We start from the raw sequence: 19,408 nt of genomic DNA, 5'->3' as shown, positions 1-19,408 counted from the left end.
TCTATTAATCCACCTAGGATATACAAGAGGCAAAACAAACAAAAAACAGAATTCACTTCAGGACATTCCTCAAATCATAAAATTCCTACTTTGCCTTCTTTTCTTTGCTTTTCTATTTCTCTGATATTTATTAATTTTGTCCAGGATTTTTAGTTGTTAATTAGTAGGAAGAATAAAGGAGAATGTACTAACTCTTTCTCTAGAATGGAAAGACCAATGGTTAGTCAATTTTAAGGCCAGATATTCAATCTAGCCTCATATTCTGTTTTTCAGCATTTGCTAAATATATTCTGAGTGCTATTAACTCTCCTTAAGAGCTACAAAGGAAGTAGAAGACTTAGTCCAGATCTCAAGTCTATTACAATCAAATTCAGTCAAAATATATCAAAACCTTCTGTGTACCAGAGACATTTCTGAGTTAGGGATAAATATCATAATCTAGTTGGGAAACAGACACTCAAACACATGATCCCATTACAAATGGGTAAATAATATATTATGAAATGTTTTAAAAGCTCACTGAAACAAAAACTATTTCTCTTTTCATATAGGTACATTAATGCTACCTTGTGATAATTGAATTGGTTTTTAGAAGTTAGGCAGGAATTTGATAGACTATTTGGGAAATGAGACAAAGAACAAAAATACAAATTTTCATACAAGAAATCTCCAAATTCACATGACCAATGAAGCTTATATAGAGATATAATTGTTAGATGTGGGAAAAGGGAAAGGATAAGGAATAGGAGAAATGAGGGAAAATGTACTGTGATTTGGTTGTGTGGAGCAGTATTTCAGCTGGCAAGGTCAGTCACGGAGGAAGGTGAACTATGTGAATTCAAGCCATGAGAGAAAGGTGGGAGAAAGTCACGTAATTTTCTTACTATGGGATAGTCATGTGCTCCTATTTTGAAAATGGTTATAAGTAAGGAGCTCATTACTAGTCATTTCAACTTTATAGTTCAGAGTGCTGTCATAGTTCAGACTGCTGTAACAAGGTACCATAGACTGAGTAGCTTACAAACAACAGAAATTTATTTCTCACAGCTCTGGGGCCTGAAAGTCCATTGAGATGGGGGTGCCAACATGGTTAGTTCTGGTGAGCTCCCTCTACTGAGTTACAGACTGTAGACTTCTCACTGTAAACTCACATGGGTAGAAAATGTGTTAAAATGCTCTCTGGGGTCTCTTTTGTAAGGGCTCTATTCCCACTCATAAGGGTTCCACCCTCATGATCTAATCTCCCAAAACCCCACCTCCTAATGTCATCACACAGGAAATTAGGATTTCAATACATGAATTTTTTTTGGGGGGGGAGGAACATAATATTTAGTCAGTTTTAATATAAAAGGGAAATACAGAGCTGATAAAATTAAATATCAGTATAGTACCTATATAATGCAATGCTTACTAGTATAAATGAATACGGAAAAAGAAAAGAGAGTTAAAGAAAGTCATGGCACTTAATTAATGTTACAATCACTCTAACAGAATGACTCTGAGGTGACATGACCATTTTTCAAAAGACCAGAGAGAGAAAATATGATAATAATGATTCTTGATGAAATATGGTTTTGTTTTTTAAAATTAAAAATGAAAGAATATTTATTTAATTTCTAAATGACTTAGCAACTATTTCCCTTTAAAAAGAAATTATTATTTATTTTTGAAAATGTCATGCCAATTTTAGACTCTAATCACATTTGATATTAGATCAATTATAATAGAAGGAAGACCAAATCAACTTTTAAGAATTGCTTTCAAACTACATGGACTTATATAATAAAATTAATTTTGAAATAGTTGAGTTATCTGATTTTAAATAAACCAAGGTATTAAGATTAAAGATGTGGAAAATTAAATTCCTCTGTAGTGTGATGAAATGACTTACAATCACTTCAGTATGTCATAGCAATCAAATGAGTCCATCGAAATCATGTATTGGTTTCTTAATATTTCACTAACTGATGGCATATTATGAACACTGCTACTCCAAAGGAGGGAAAACTGACTATAGTCAGGCATAATTATCTTACTTTCACCTGCCACCTAAAATATTAGGAGAAAGACCGTGGATCTTGTAAGAGAGAGGGCTACTCTTGGGAGTTTTGTAGGAATATCTGCTGATGCTGAAGAAGGGAGACTCATATGGCTCCAGGAATCTGGCTGGGAAATAAACCCTTGTTGTTATAACTGGAGTGCATTTAACTGTAAGCAACAGCAGACAAAACACCAGATTTGTAGGGGATTAGACACTTAGGAGATTATTCATTTAACATAACAAAATCTCCAAAGATAAATCATCTAGGGGTGGCACAACTGCTCAAGGAGAGCTCAAGGAGACCATCTAGGGGTGGGCTCAATCTCCTATCTTCCTGCTTTACCATATTTAGCATGTTCCTGCCATCCTCTTGGTCTGAAAATGACTGTTGTGTCTTTAATCACTGTATCCATTGTAAGAGAGAAGAGACTACAAGTTGCTTGTTTTTGAATAGAACCAAAGCTCAGAATACCACTGGAGATAGAGAGGATACGGTCACGTGGTTGATTCAGTGTAAACTGATTGTAAGAACAGCTGAATTAAATAAACGTAGTGTCCTTGAATATTCAATGCAGTTTGCATTACAAGAATATGCTAAATTGGCACATCTTCTGGAATATGCTTTATCTCATTGGGCCTATCTTCTGGTCCAACAACTATTTAAACTAATCTCTTTAACTTTAGTCTCTTATTTCTGTTGACTTATTACTCAGACATATCCTCTCTTCTTGTAGTTTTAGCATCTGATTGTAGTTCATTCCGAAATTTGCTTTCTGTCTAGCTAAGAGAGTTTGATTTCTTGTATCTCCCAGGTTTTGTAGTATTTTGTCTCTTTGTCTCTGTGTATTTGTTACCTTAAACCTTTCTGTATGGTTTTCTTAATTAAGTTGCAATTATGGCCTCTAATAGCTCCAAGATTCACATCTTTTCAGCTTCACCAGTGGAAAACGACACAACTCTTTTATTTTTTTAATTCTCTATTTCAAATATCCTAGAGAAAGACTGTTGACATTGTCTAGTTCACATGCTCACCTCAGAAAACATGAGTAGTTAGATTAATTCCACTGTGAAATGTGTGTGAGCGAATGTTCAACCATTTCCCTAAAAAAAAGAATAGGGGCTTTCTTTTTTTTTTTTTTTTTTTGAGATTTATTTATTTATTTATTGGGGGAGGGGCAGAAGGAAAGGGAGAGAGAGAATCTTAAGAAGGCTCCATGCCCAGCATGGAGCCCAACTCAGGGCTCAATTTCACAACCCTGAGATCATGACCTGAACCAAAATCAAGTGTCGGATGCTTAATGGACTAAGCCGCCTAGGAGTCCCAGAGTAGGGGATTTCTTAGCAGAATAGGGAAAAAGTACTGATAGGATACATATTATTCTACCATACAAGGTTCTATTTATTTACTTTTCTAAGCTTAAAAATGTTATGCAATAACTTTTTAAGATTTACTTATGTTTTTAGAGAGAGCACATGTGCACGCGTGAGTGGGGGGGAAAGGCAGAGGGAGAGGGAGAGAGAACCTCAAGTAGACTCTGCTCTGAGCCCAGAGCCTAACACAGGGTTCGATCTCATGACCCCAAGATCATGGCCCAAGCAGAAACCAAAAGTAGGACACTTAATCAATTGAGTCACCCAGGTACCCCTACACAATAACTTTCTGTGGTATAGCTTGACATTCTTTTAAGAAGTTCATAGATTATTTCAAATTTCAAGAGATAATCCTCTCTTCCCCTTTTTTATAGTTTTTATTTAAATTCCTGTTAGTTAACACAGCATAATATTAATTTCAGGTGCAGAATTTAGCGATTCAACACTTGCATACAATACTCAGTGCTCATCATCACAAGGGCACTCCTTAATCCCCATCACCCACTCAACCCATTTTCCCACCTACCTCCCCTCTGGTAACCATCAGTTTATTCTCCTTAGGTAAAACCCTGTTTCTTGGTTTGCCTTTCTCTTTTTTCTACCATGATCATTTGTTTATTTTGTTTTTTAAATTCCACGTATGAGTGAAGTCATATAGTATTTGTCTTTCTCTGGCTGACTTAGAGAAATCCTCTGTTGTTAGCTGGTTGTTAACTACAAAGAGTACAGCTGTGTTAAAAGATGATAATAGAAACACATGTAATCTTACCTAGGGTGAACAGAAGTATCAAGCAGGGTGAATATGTATTTTCCCAGGTCCTGTTCTTCTAACGTGGACCCCAACAATTCTAAAGAGAAAAAGAGAAAAAATATTAAACATATTTTACACTTACAAAAATTGTGAGGTAAAATGCTACCTTTTGTCTGATAAATACTGAACTTGACTCTACCAAGAGTTATAGTTCCATTTTGACATTCACATTTAGGACTGTGACTATGATTTAGCAAAACATATTCCCATTTAGATTCAGTTCAATTTCACTATCTCTGAGAATAGAGTGTTACTGAAGTTTGATTGAGCAAGTGATATTTGGTGGTTTTCATTCTAGGTGGGCAGTAAATGACAAATGCAGTGATTTGCTGTTGAAAGTGTAAATGAGAGATATTGCCAGATGCAGAAGAGCAGTAACACCTTTCATCTGAAAGCAATAGGACCTTAACATTAGCGTAAAACAATTGTTAACAAAGCACTTCCACATCTATTATATCACTTAATTCTTTGTGTCAGTGAGATATAAAATATTTTCTTCATTTTAAAAAGAAGAAAATTGTTACCAGAGATATTCACAGGACTTATTCAAGATCCCCAGACATTAAGTATACCCCAGAACCTCAAATCCAGGTCTTTCAATCCTAGTTCAGTTCTATTTTTATATCACAGCCACTACTTTGAACACAAGAGGAAATATTCTCTGTCAGTTCTATGACATGACATGAAGGGACCTGAAGTAAACATGCAATACGTTTATCTTTATGATAAAATCAGAAGATAGTTATTCATTTATTCATTCTACTGTGAGTTTACTACAAGTTTCATCTCTAGTAACCAGACCAATGTGTGATACATATGGCAGGTAAGATAAGAGATACATATGATTAATGAATGAAGAAATGAATGAATGAATGCTAAGTCAAGCAAGCATCATGTTCCACTCATGATATGGTGATATATTAAAGACCCTGCTTTCAAAAAACTTACTAATTAATAGGAGATACATACATATCAGTAAGAAAATGCCATACGAAGTGAAAGATGTGAAGTAAAAAATATACAAGATGTTTTGAGAGCATATAAGTAGTGGATAAGCTGAGCAAATCTTCACTGAGCAGGTAATATTTGAGGTTGACCCTGAAGGACTAATCAAATCTTCCCTCACGGAGACAGGGAGCATCATACTCAAACACGAAGGTGAGAGAATGCGAGTAGTCCCCTGTGAGGAGACAGTTCAAGTAGCATGGGTGAGGGGAGCTTGGTTCAGTAAGTGGTGATGGTGGAATGTTCTTGGCACCATGTGAAAGACATGGTTTTGCATTCCATGGTGATAAATAAATTTGTATTTTAGAACATTAACCCTCATGGTAGCAGGGAGGACAGACTGAAGTAAGCAGAGCTTCTAGTTAGACATTTTGTTTGGTGCCTAGCTTGTATGCGAAAGAATGAATTCCTGAACCACAGCAAATAGTGTGAAGGGGAAGAGACACATCCTAGAGATGTCTAGACCCAGCTTTGTGAGGCTTGAGGCTTGAATTTGAGAGCTCTCTCTAAGAAAAATGACAAATATAAAATTATATATGAAAGCAAACATTTATTTATAAGGAGAAAAGAATCATAGTAGATGACTAACTTTGAAAGGCTGACAAATATTACAAATTTCATAAAATCCAGAAAAATAACCAAATATTTCTATGAATTACTCTCCTGAGACAGCTCTAATGCAGATATGTAATACATATATTATATATCTGTGATATAATAGATATATAAACTTATGGATGTATAGTCTTTAATATCTTCATATGACAGTAATTTTTCATAGTATTTTCTGTGGAAAGATTTGGAGGAAATTAAGAATTTTTCTTTTCCAGATGATTGATATTTTAAATTGATACTTGTGTCTGCTGCTGATAGTTCTGCTGCGGACTATGCCCTCAAAACACAGGAATTCTGATAAATGTTACTTCAAGCATTTTTTTAATCAAAAAAAGGAAGAAAAAAATATGGCAGCCTTATAGTAATTGTGCATGCTCCCTTATGAATCATAGTTCTAACCACAAATAACTTTTGTTTTGATTAGGCATTTATGGGAACCAAATATTCTTTTAAAATTATGTTTGAAAATCAGAAGAATTTCCCATATATTAGCTTCTGGTTCTGTACATGTTAAGCCACACTGGCCTCCATTCTCACAGCCTCAGTGGCCCATGCCAGAAGGCACCTTCACACAGTAATACATTTATATAAGGCTTTTCGCCTTCCTGCTGTGACATATGTTGGGTGTGTCAGCATAGTGGGTGGAAGGAGTACTTCTGGAAGCCATTCCTACAACAGGAATGCTAGCAATTATATAACCATTCACAGAAGTGACTATAAACCACACTGATATATTCCAATAAAACAACACTGAAGTACTGCCAACTGAATTGCCTCTTAGCTGGATTCTAAACATGCTTTGTGGTCACCCTGGCACTACTCCACGTGAAGGGAAGTGTGATAGAGGGAAAATCACTGTGGAGGCAGCCATCTTAACTGACGGTGATGATTACTTTTGAAAAATTATAACATATGATAATGAGCACATTGGTAGAGCCCGTCTCAGAGTGTTGGAAGGGGTCCATGCACGCAAGAGGCCGCAAAGTTTATACTACATTTATGATGAACCTGCCTCAGGAGGATAGAACCCACGTCTGGAAACTGGTTGGATATGAAGGATGAAACAAACAGGAATCATGGAAGACCGACAGATTTTTCTAACTTGTAATACTGGTTGGATGATAACATGATAAACAACAACAAAAAAATAGAGTAACCAGTTTTCCAGATTTGATGGTCCCTCATCCTGGTAATACCTCCTTAGGAGTAAAAATGTCATTTAGCATTAAAAGTCCCTCATCCTAGAGATACTGCCCTAGGATGAAAAATCCCATTTTTCAGGTGAGGAAGTTAGGGAGAAAATACCAAACTGAAAGCCAACCCCAAAAAATAGGGACTGAAAGAAAGAAACAAAACAAAACAAAACACCTGTTTTTAGTCTTAAATGAAGACAGCATAGACTATCTGCCTTTCATAGTTGCTGTTTTTACCTCTGGCCACTGTTGTTAGCCATTATGATTTGCATTTTACAATAATGGATCATCCTTTGTTGGATCACTCCAAGTGATACAATTTCAGGGTAAAACTTTAGTGCGTTGTATCCGTGAGTATTAACAATCTGTCTGACTTGCCCATGGATTAACTGTTGCACTTTGTATTGAGACACTCTTTGTGGAAATAAATGAAGATCACCCAAATGAGAATAGACAGAGGCTGTTTATTCAGAGCTTGTTATAGCATGAGAAGCAGCCAGCGTCACCTGCATTTGGCAGAAACTCAAAAGGCAGAAGTACTGAAAAGTTTTATAGTGGAAAAAGGGAAAGGCTTCAGGTATGCCCTGATTAGAGGTTATTGGCACAAGAAAGCTAGAAGTGGGTTAAGTATGAGCAGAACATCCTACATAATTGGCTTGGGAGCATATTTGGCTTTCTCTGTGGAAGCAAGAGCAAAAATTAGAGGAGCTGACAGTTATTGACCAAATCCTGACCACTCTGGGCTGATTGCTGCAGAGATGTGGATTTGTTTTGTGAGCTGATTGCTGCAGAAGTTGTGGGTCATAGTTCTATCGTCATGTATGGTTTGGCCCTTGTCTATTTCTGTATTTAGCCTTTCATGCTAGTTTGATTTTAATATTGTGAATATTATGGCTAGTTTTCCAAGAATTTCCTAGAATTCAAATAATGAAAATAAGAACAATTATAACACTAATACCAGCATTACCCAGAAATCACCAAAAATGAAAGGCTCAACGACTTTGTTATTTTAATGTCAGGACACATATAAACACAGGAGGAAGACAACTGATCAAAACAAATTATTTGGCATGATATGCAGAAAATAATTTGGGATTGGGCATAGTGGAGAAGGGGATGGTAACACACACATAGAGACTGAATCTCACCATTATTTCCTTAAAATGTTTGATGATCTTTGAAGAATCCCTAAGGTGCCTAGAAAAGGATGAACTAACTACACTTGAGTTTCTCAAGGTTACATGTAGGTTGTTACAAAAACTTATACAAAGAAAATGACTCATTTTTAGAAATAAGACTGTTTCAGAATGCAAGAAGATGTTACCAGAAAAAAAGGCAGTGAAGTTAAATATGACTTTTCCATTTTCTTTACTGAAACTACAACTTACTTGGAATTCAACTTTGATTTAACAAATCCAAATTACATATGTGCTGTAAAATGATTTTCCCTGAGATAGAGTTACCTTATGATAATATCCAATGTACTCTGAAATGTTTAAAATGATGACATTTTAGACAGGGAAAGTCTATATGATAAACTTAGAGATGTAAAGAACCTGACTGACATCCAGCTGGCCTACCAAAACAAGCCTGTAGATACAAAGAGGAACATTTTAGGAGAGATGGAAACTAATCCCTACAAATCCAAAAACCTGCTGTTGCTAGTAAGTAAAATTCTAAATAATCCACGTTCAAACACTTTCATGGAGAGGGTATTTACATTAATGTCATCACATTTGACTGACCCTAGAAATCAGTGTAATGTGGGTTTGATAAAAGCAAAGCTGCTTGTCAAAGAGAACTTTATATTTGTCTGTATTCAGGTTTACTATTACATAAAAGAACAGGTATATATCCTAAATCCTGAAGGCAGTTCAGAGAAGTATGATTTGAAAAGGGAACAGAAAAATATTCTATTTTCTTACAGGACAGAAAGACCCATGCCAAAGTTATTTTTTAATTAAATGTATGTAATGCCTGCTTAATTAGACTGTATATATTTTCTTCCTTTAAAATGTCTTACATTTCAGTCTCTTAAGAATACATAAAAATATAGCCTTCAAAATTTAAATATCCAATAAAAGGGTTAAAGAGGAGTGAAAATAAATTGCTATGTAAGAGGACAGGAAGAAAATGATAAACTATAAACATATTGTCATATTTTTCTTCATACATATTTAATTATTTAAATACTTAATTAGTCTTAATTGCTTTATTAATTTGTTATTTGCTTCCAATTGCAATTGTCAACTAGCTCTATTACTGTTTTGTCTAAATTACAGCATTTATAAAATAGAACAGTAAGTAATAAGTAAAAGTCTATCAGTTTGTTTTGATTCATAAATAATTCTTCTAGAATTTTGAAAATTCATAGACATCTATATACAAATTTTTGATAATACCACTTGGAAAAACGAGCTGATTATATTTAAAGAATCCTGAATTTCTATGCTTTTGAATCCATGATTCCGATTAATATATTTATAAGTACAAAAATCAAAATATATATAGCCTCATTAAAATGATATAAACCACTATAGTATTATAAAAATAAATTTTTGTTTTTCCTTAGAACGTGTTGAATGTTATTTTCTCGTTCTATTATGTTTTAACTTTTGAACTTCCAGTTTTTATTTTCATACAATAGAGATAATTACTTTCACTCAGAGAGTGTTTTTTTTTTTTTAAAGATTTTATTTGTTTGACAAAGAGACAGCCAGAGAGAGGGAACACAAGCAGGGGGAGTGGGAGAGGAAGAAGCAGGCTCCCAGCAGAGGAGCCTGATGTGGGGCTCGATCCCATAACGCCGGGATCATGCCCTGAGCCGAAGGCAGACGCTTAATGACTGAGCCACCCAGGCGCCCCCACTCAGAGAGTGTTTTAATATCTCAATGTTTTGGCTGAAGATAATAAAGATTTTTCTTTGTGGTTAATGTTCTAAGACTAATAATATACATCCTGTGTGTGATTTTTGATTAAATCATTTATGTCATCTATTTCATGATTATCTCCGATATACTTGCTTCTAGGTCTACTTCCAAGTACTAAAGAGAAAAAGCTGTAAAAGAGCATTGCTGAATGTCCTCTCAAATGCAAAATGACTATATTTCCACACTGTAAATATCTAATAGGTTTTCAGAGCCCTCAAATTAACAAATTATAAATAAAACTTATATTTCAATTTACATAATTTATTTTATCTCCCTTAAGCATATATATTGAGTTTCTTAAAGAGGTATATTCATAACAATTAATGGAAACGATGAATTAAATGCTTCCTCAAATAATAACAATTTTATCATTTGACAATCGAATATTAATGGCTTTAAATGAGAAACAATCAACAAGTTTATTCTAAAAAATACAGAAGCTAAATAATTCCAAGAAACATTCTGATGACATTTTTGATTGAGATTTTGTTCCCAGCTAAATTGAGATGCAAGTAAAATTATTCTTTATTACTTTTTTCTCAGCCGTCTCAGAGATTTCAAATACCCATTTGCCCTTCAGTAGAACACAATAGAAAGGAAAATGCAGGAAGGAATGGAGGGAACAGAATGACACTTGTAATCAGAAGATCTGGCTTTTCTGACACAGATGTGTCACTTCCTGACTAGATGATCTTAGCCAAGTCATTTGAGCTTGAATGATCTTATCTACAAAATTCTTAGTCCATACAATTTTTGAGAGGAGTAACTGAGATTACACTTGTGCAAATGTCTGATGTGAAGTCTGGTGACTAAATGACATTTGATGCATTTTCATTTTTCATTCTTTCAGTTATTTATTCATTACTCACAATACATTTCTGTTTTTTCAGTCCCTGGATCCAAGTCTCAATCTCAGGTAAGCTTTTTTTTCATTCCTTCTTTTCTCCAGCATCACTTAAGTATTTAGCTTGCATATAGTTCATTCCTTCTGGCTTTTCTACAGAAAGGGGAGCACCTTCTAAAATACCCTAATTTTTATTTCTCTGAAACACATATAAATTATTACTAGATAACTGGAAACTAATGATAACCATTGATATTCCTGGACTTTTCTCAATAGTGAACTGGGCCTGGGATTCTCTCTATGCTCCCTTCCTAAATGCTATTTGAGAATGTTTTAGTTCTTTTCATGTTGTCAATGTTTAGCACAATCTTACGTTGATAACTGATTTGACTGATGACTGAAACCGATCATCCTTCAGTCCAAAAGAGGATCTCCATGAAAGTTATGCCAAGATTTATGCAATCTTCAATCTTCTCCAGAACGTGCTTAGATTTCTATTGTGATATTATCCTTTTCCCCTTCCCAACCATTTCTACCAACTCATTCTTCTTTTTTTTTTTCTTTTACTTTTTGCTCTGGAACTGATGAATTTCTACCTTGTAAATTTCTCAAAACTCTTAGATCCTGCCTTTGCCAGTTTCTGGATGAAGAATGAAGTCTCTTCAAATTTCCCCTGACCTATATGTCTTCTAATTTGCCCTTCTGAAAGCATTCATGGCTCTAGTTCTGGAAGCTCTACCCTCTCTACTGAACTATTTTAATCTTGTGTGCAGCTTTTCCATTTCTAATCAACGTTAAACTCAAAGTTAGGGCCATGCTATCCATGAAGCTGTGTGCCTTTATATATTAGCAGAAATTAGTCTTACTAGTTGTCAACATGCTCTGATGACAGACCTATTTGTCTTTTCTATAACACACCATTTTCCCCCGAATTAGAAAATATCCACATCTGGTTTTTAAAGCTCATGCCCTCTCAGATCATTCACTTTTTCTTTGGCAGTTTTTGAGCTCCTTCTTTATTCTGATCCTGGGTTTGGTGATCATGTCTTAACACAAAAACAAAACAAAACAAAATATTGTCCCTAATCATAAAGGTGTCTCAGTCTTAGTTAATTTGTATTCTATATGATAGGGTTCTAGAAGCAAACATAGGATGACATGTTTGGAAGAAATGAATTCAGAAATCTTCAGGGGATACTTGAATGGAGTCTATTTAGTTTGGTGAAGTGGTGAAAGGTCATTTCAGGACATATTGTGCAAATACATGGCAGGGTAAGAGGCCATGCTTCTTAAAAGGGTTTGTAAATCATTCAGGGAACTGAAGGGAAAAGTACATTTGAAAAGTCTTAGGAAATATCAAAATGAGATGTTTATAGGAGCTAAATATGGAGGACTGAAGGCAATAATGTCCATTGAGGGAATTTACTTGAAAAATTACTATACATATTTTTGCTTTTGTATTTATTTTACTTAATTCATCTTTGCCAAAAATTGTATCCTCTGTCTCATTCCTCTTCCACGATCCGATAACCTAATCTACACCACAGTAGTATTGACTGGAAATGGCTAATGTGTTATTTCTCCAAGTACCAATTACTGCATAGTTGTATCTCCTGGAAATGCACATGTTTTAGCACAGTCACAAAATGTACATCTACAGGTGAAATTTTAGCCATTTAGGTAGGTTTGTATGAGAAATTGTTTAAGCATTAGGTTTTTTCCAGCACTGCAAATAATTTCTGCCTCCTATTTCTGTCAGTTTTATGCCTGAAAACAGAACATATACTTGATGGCTGCATCCAATTTGTAACAAGATTTATTCACCCACCCTTATAGACTGAGACTCTAATGATCAGTTGTGAAACTTAGATGGTCCATATTACATATAGATTTAATAAAGTGTTATGATTTTTAGTTGAATTTATGTATATTTGCTAGTTTGTATCTTCTAGAGATTTGGCCCCTTTCATCTAAGTTATTGAATTTGTAGTCATAGAGCTATCGGTAGTATTTCTTTACTATGTTTTTAATGTCTATGTCCTTGGTAGTCATGACCACCCTTTCCTATCTGATATTGTAATTTGTGTCTTCTTTCCTTTTTTTAAAAATTAGCCTGACTAGAAATTTGTCAATTTTATCTTTTCAAAGAAAGCTTTCATTGATTTTCTCTATTCTTTTGTTCTTTATACAGTCGTTTATATGTATGTAATGGTTCTTTGATACTAAAAAGACTAATGCACAAGAATTTGAGGGTGTGAGTCAAATGTTTCATGTTCTCAAATGAAGTATGCAATAAGGATCATGTATGTATACACAAACACACAGGAGAACGCATGGGAGTGGAGTTGCTAATGCATGCACTTAACTTACTATAGATTACAACACTTTGGTCTTATTTAATCCACATTCAATTTTTAATTTTGCATTTATTCTTTCATCCTGCAATTATTTATGGAAAACTAAGGCCCTGGCACCTACTGTGGTCTAGGAATGTGCAGCAAACAAGTAGCCAATCCATGAACACCCGGAGCTTAAATTATAGTATGAGATATAAACTGCAAACTAAAAAGTAAACATCAGATAATAACAAGTGCTATTAGAAAATAAAATGAAGAACATAAATAGGTAGTGCTGGGGGAGGGCTATTCTATGTAGACTGGTATTGGAAGGTCTTTTGATAGTATTTGAGCTGAAGAAGAAAAATTGAACCATGCGGATTAATGGATAAGAATATTTCAGGAGGAGGAGGAAACAGCAAGTCCATGAAGTGAATAAAGTATTAAAGCGGGCATGTGTTGTGATGAGCACTGGGTGTTATATGCAACTAATGAATCACTGAACACTACATCAAAAACTAATGGTGTGCTGGGGCGCCTGGGTAGCGCAGTCGTTAAAGCGTCTGCCTTCGGCTCAGGGCGTGATCCCGGCATTCCGGGATCGAGTCCCACATCAGGCTCCTCCGCTGTGGGCCTGCTTCTTCCTCTCCCACTCCCCCTGCTGTGTTCCCTCTCTCGCTGGCTGTCTCTCTGTCACATAAATAAATGAAATCTTTAAAAAAAAAAAAAAAACTAATGGTGTGCTATATGTTGGCTAACTGAACATAATAAGAAAAAAAAAAGCCTTGTGTGTTCAAGTAACATCAGAGTGGTGGCTCTAAAAAATGTACGAACATTTATGAGGATGAAAGAGGAATAATAATTAAGATATCATAACAGAGTAAATCCACTGAGAAAGCCCAAGCTCTTAGAATTCAGTACCCATTCTGTACTTACTCTAGAAACATGAGAGCTATTTAAGCTCTGGCATCTGCATGATACAGAGGTTGGATGTTAAAATCAAGCTAGCAGGAACCCTATTCTAGTCATCTACATAGTCTCCTTCCATTATTCATTATGGATTAAATAGTTATCTTAAAGGTAGGATCATTTGGAAGTTCTGGTACCCGGATAGAGACTTTCAATTTTTTCCTTTTACTGTAGTAGTTTGGTGATTCTCAAATTTTCACGTGCATACACATTGCTATACACAATCATGCACACAAAATTAAGTTAGAAATACATCGTGTGAGAATACCTCCCCCCTAAAAAATCTAAGTTGCCCCCCAAGTTACATGACTTTTCTATCTCTTACTAACTTATATTGTTCAGAGACGAATTTTGTTACAATTGACCCTACTTAATATAGAGAATTCACAGTTGAAATTTATGCCAATTACCTCTATTGAACATTCATTCTGCATTTGTGACTGATAAAATTCTGACTAAACATTATGAAAACATTATTTCAGATCCATTTATATTGATCAGAATATACATTGGAATTAATTTCAAAACCAATCTAAAGGGAAAGCCTAGAAGTGAACAATGAGCTAAGCATTCAGTTGAGTTTAATAGAATGAAATCCCTGTAAATATGGATGTAGTACCGTAGCATTTTCTAATAGTTTACATCTGTTGTTATGCATTATGGGCCCCATAATTGCCTTTTCTTCCCATAAATGAAACCTTCACTTCTGTATTAATAATTGCAATACTAACTAAAATTTTGACCAAATTCTTGTTAATCTCCAGATGTATTTTTTTAGTACTATTAGTGTTTGGTTATGATACAGGCTTTTAAGAAACATATGTTTGAGAATTTTTGATTAGTGAAGGAAAAAATAATCTTGAACTTGGGTTATTTAGTAATATAGAAAGAAAATACACACCCACAATATATACATGCATGAAAACATGTAATACTGATCATGTGTGACACACTTCTGCATACACTTGGATTTTTTACATACTGGTATTTCTATCACATTGTTAGTCGGTCATGAGGTCAAAGCTCTTCATCATTCAACTGAAGATTTAGTTCAAATTGGATTCTCAGAGGCCAGAATGAATTATGTCTCAAATTTTTGATTTAGTATTAATGTATTATTTTTGTTGTTTTATTTCTTTTGATAAACAGAATAAATTTCCAAAAAAATATCAAAATGAATAGCATGACACAACTACTCATTCGCTTATTTTTTCTCCTGTGTTTGTGAAATAGGTTGTTAGAATTTATTATACAAGGAAGAAATTTTGATTCTGAAGCTATTCCTTCATATCAACCACCAAAACCTAAGAATGCCCAAAATTTATACATTGAGTCTTGTACTGAACAAATATATACCTGCTAATTATTCTAATTTAGTTTTTAAAGTAATAAATCATAATTTTATAAAAACATAATTTTTATGGGTTAGAATAACATAGACTTTATCTGCATATCTGTATTTACACTTTTAAAATGCACCTGGTCTTGGAAAGAGTTCAATTTTTGTTTATAGTGTCTTCATTTCTCCATATAAATTAATGATCAGACTGTTGTGACACTCTTCAAGTTCAAAATGATTTTCAACTATTAATAAATCTTAACAGCTCTATGATGTAATTAAACACCGAGGAGTATGATTAAGAAGGCTCGTGAACCACTTATTTTCTGGGAATCTATGGAAATTTACTATTACATGATGATGAGGTGTTATAGCAGTGAAAAAGAAACATTGCACAATGTACTTTTTTTGAATGCATATTATCAAAAATGTAAAGACATTCACTAGGTGTTTGTTTCTTATCATTGGAATAATTAAAAATAGAATATGTCTAACATCTTTGTAAGTAAAATATATTTTATGCCTGTAATTTTTTCAGGATCTGAGTTGATTTGAAAGCAGAGTTCTGATTTTTGAGATACTAGATAAATAGCATATCTCAGCATAGTTCTCTGGAATAGCAATCATTTCTATAGCACTCTGTGCAAGACTTGGAAAAAGACAATAAAATATTAATACTCCTAAGAGTTCCTAAAATGCAAGAACTCTGGGTGGCTGACTGAAATGATATGTGCATTATTTAGATAAAATCAAGCAGATGGCAAAATAGATTTTTTTAATCTTTTTGATTGGGATTATAAAAATTTTAAAGCCTGACATATTTTAGCCCTGATGGAATATTATCCAGATTCTATGCTTATAAAAACTATAAAAAGGCAGACCTAGGATTATTTTCTTTCTGGGAAAAAAAGAAAAACACACCAGTTTTGCCTATACTCAAAGACTAAGAGGGCTCTAGTTTGGAAGACTGTGAGAGGTAGATCGCACTATTGTGAACATACCATTGGGAATAAAAAAAATATAAGGCTGCTGAAAATTACTTCATTTCAAGTAAATTGCATTTTTATGTTCTTGCCAGATGAGTTTGTAAAAGAAAATTACATATTTTCAACTAAACAGACTAGTATGGCATTTAATTTTTTAAAATATACGTGAGTAAATAAGACCATATACTGACAGAGCAAATGATCATTTTAACTGAACTTCTCTATTTCACTTATTTGTGTTTTAGTCTGTATTAGGGAGAAACAAACACAAAGCTTGGGGAGATCCACTTCTGGATCACCATTTAAAGTATCTGGAAATTGTCCTAAGGACAACAAAAATAAATATTTATTCAAGAGAGTCTACAAAAATTCAGTAAGAGCAGTCCAAGTATGTGGCACCTGTGTCCACTACAGACACAAGTATGATCTGTGCTGCCACCAACTCCTACACTCAGCGTGATGGAAGCTCCACTGAAGGAGTGTATGACTAAAAAAAGACTTCCTTTCTCCTAGCTCCCAGTCAAGGACTATAGTGTTGTATTAGTTTCCTAGGCCTGCTGCAATAAATTACCACAAACTTGGTGGCTTAAAATAACAGAAATGCAATCTCTCAATCCGGAGTCAAAATCAAGATGTCAACAAAGTTACACGAACCCTGAACGCTCTAGGAGAGGAACCCATTCCTTGCTTCTTCCACCTGGTGGCTCCAGTTGCTCCTTGACTTGTGGCTACATCTCTCCTATCTCAGTTTCAATGGTCACAGGGTTTCCTCCTTGGTGCATTACTTATGTGGATACTTGTCATTGGATTTAAGGCTCATTCAGATAATCTAGATGAGTTTTTTATCCCATGATCCTTAATTTAATTACATCTGCAAAGACCCCTTTTCCAAATGAAGTAAATTTATAGGGTCTCGGGATAAGGATGTGAAAATATCTTCTGGAGTCACCACTCAGTCCATTACAGTCCACCCTCTAGTCCTCCCAAATTTACAACTGATCCCCACACAAAATACATTCATTCTATCCCAACACTCCCCAAAGTTTCAACATAATACAGCATTAACTCTAAGTCCAAAATCTCATTTAAATATCATCAGTTCAAAATTCCCAAATGTCATCCTCTAAAATATCAAAATTGGGTATGAGTGATACACTAGATATGATTCATCCTGGAGCAAAAGTCCTCTCCATCTGTGGACCTGTGAAACTAGAAAACAAGCTAGCTACTTCTAAGATACAATGATGGGATAGGGATGTGATAACAGTTATAAACATTCTTTTTTTTTTTTTTAAAGATTTTATTTATTTATTCGACAGAGATAGAGACAGCCAGCGAGAGAGGGAACACAAGCAGGGGGAGCGGGAGAGAAAGAAGCAGGCTCATAGCAGAAGAGCCTGATGTGGGGCTCGATCCCGTAATGCCAGGACCACGCCCTGAGCCGAAGGCAGACGCTTTAACCGCTCTGCCACCCAGGTGCCCCTAAACATTCTTATTCCAAAATGGAGAACATAGAAGGAATAAAGGCATCACCGGTCCCAAGCAAATCCAAAACCCAACAGACAAATTAGATTTCTAGGACTGGGAATAATGCCTTGCGGTTCAGAGGTCTGCACTCTACACCCCCAGCTCTGTTATCTAGATCTATTGCAGCTCCATAGCCCTTGCACTCAGACAGCTCCACAGTCTCTGTCCCCACAGCAGCTTCATAAGCCTCTGGGGGCTCAGTAGGTCTCTACTTCTTGTATGTCCATGCCTCCAACCTCTGTATCTATACACAAGCTTCTGACTTTTGCTTTGGAGTTGTAGCTCTACAGGCCTTTGTGCTCATGTCTCTGTGGGCCACTATACCTGAGGCTCATTCTTCTATGCCATTCTTCATTTTTCTTGAAGGATAGTACATGTTTGTGTTGGGGTTAATGTAGAGCATGAAATCAGCCATAATATCTGGCTTGCTAAAATGTAACACAGAGGCCACTGGGGGCAGGGAAGGTTTGGAGAAGGGCGTAGGCCTTTGGAATGCTGAGGCCTGCGTGACCACTCTGCCATAGCAATGCCTTCCCCAAAGCTTTCTTAGCCCAAACAGCAGCCCTGTGATCGAAGAGATGCATGCATTGTCCCCTAGGCTATGTTTAGCAGAACTGGTAGACCGTGCAGATTAGCATATTGTATCTTTCCTGTAAACAGATCCTCCTAGTTCCAGTAAGACCCCTTGTCACACATCACGTGCTTGAGAAACAGTGATAAAGATTTGTAATTATCCTGAAGGACCAATAAGAGCGGGAACAAAGAAAGGCAAAGGGTCTTTGTCTGTAAGCCTTGACCCCCTTGACTTCTCCTTTCTTTCACAGCATAGTTTAATCTTTCATCTGTCGGTACAGGGATTGCCGGCCATTCCCGGCACGTTTGTACCTGAGTAGCAATATCAGACTGTCTCCTACTATACAATTTTGGAAGTCCGGCCACATTGTGTCCTTTCATTTGTTCTGTCCCTGTCCCTTTCGGCCCAAGTTAGAAGTCCTTCTACTGATACAACATTCTCTAAAACCTTGTGGGTATTCTGTATATGTCATGGGGATTCACAGCATTAGACAAAAAGGTCTTCCACAGATATTTCTTAAATTACCCCATCTCTATCCTGCACAGATCCCTCTTGGATTACCCTATCATTATTCCTGGCTTTTGCTGAGATGGTTCGGTGGATGTACAGAGTCACACATCTAATTTCTTCATTAAATGCTTGTCCAGACACATGCTTGGCCTTCTCTCCAGAGTATACTATCCTACCAGTGAATTTAATATCAGTGTCTTCTGTAATTTGGATAGACTGAGAATTTTCCAAATTATCAAAAGCTGGTTCCTTTTTGCTTAACATTTCATTTCTCAATTTATCTTGTTCTTATATTTACTATTTGCAACAAGAAGAATCCAGGCCACACCTTCAACATGTCCCTTGAAATTCCCCTCA

The 19,408-nt window shown here is 35.4% G+C and overlaps 1 long non-coding RNA gene across 1 annotated transcript in view; it reads right to left on the bottom strand.

Moving 5' to 3' along the window:
• Positions 1-19,408, bottom strand: part of LOC148110776 (uncharacterized) — a 497,911-nt gene that overhangs the window by 157,823 nt on the left and 320,680 nt on the right. Inside the window, exon 6 of the long non-coding RNA XR_015724380.1 lies at positions 4,182-4,260. This is a non-coding gene — a long non-coding RNA (uncharacterized LOC148110776). The remainder of the gene's footprint in view (positions 1-4,181; positions 4,261-19,408) is intronic.

This window comes from Ursus americanus, chromosome 1 (genome assembly GCF_024610735.1).
Source record: "Ursus americanus isolate L20-20 chromosome 1, mUrsAme1.1.p, whole genome shotgun sequence".
NCBI lineage: Eukaryota > Metazoa > Chordata > Mammalia > Carnivora > Ursidae > Ursus > Ursus americanus.
Note: the sequence above shows the minus strand (reverse complement) of the source record. Positions and strands in the feature narration are given on the sequence as shown.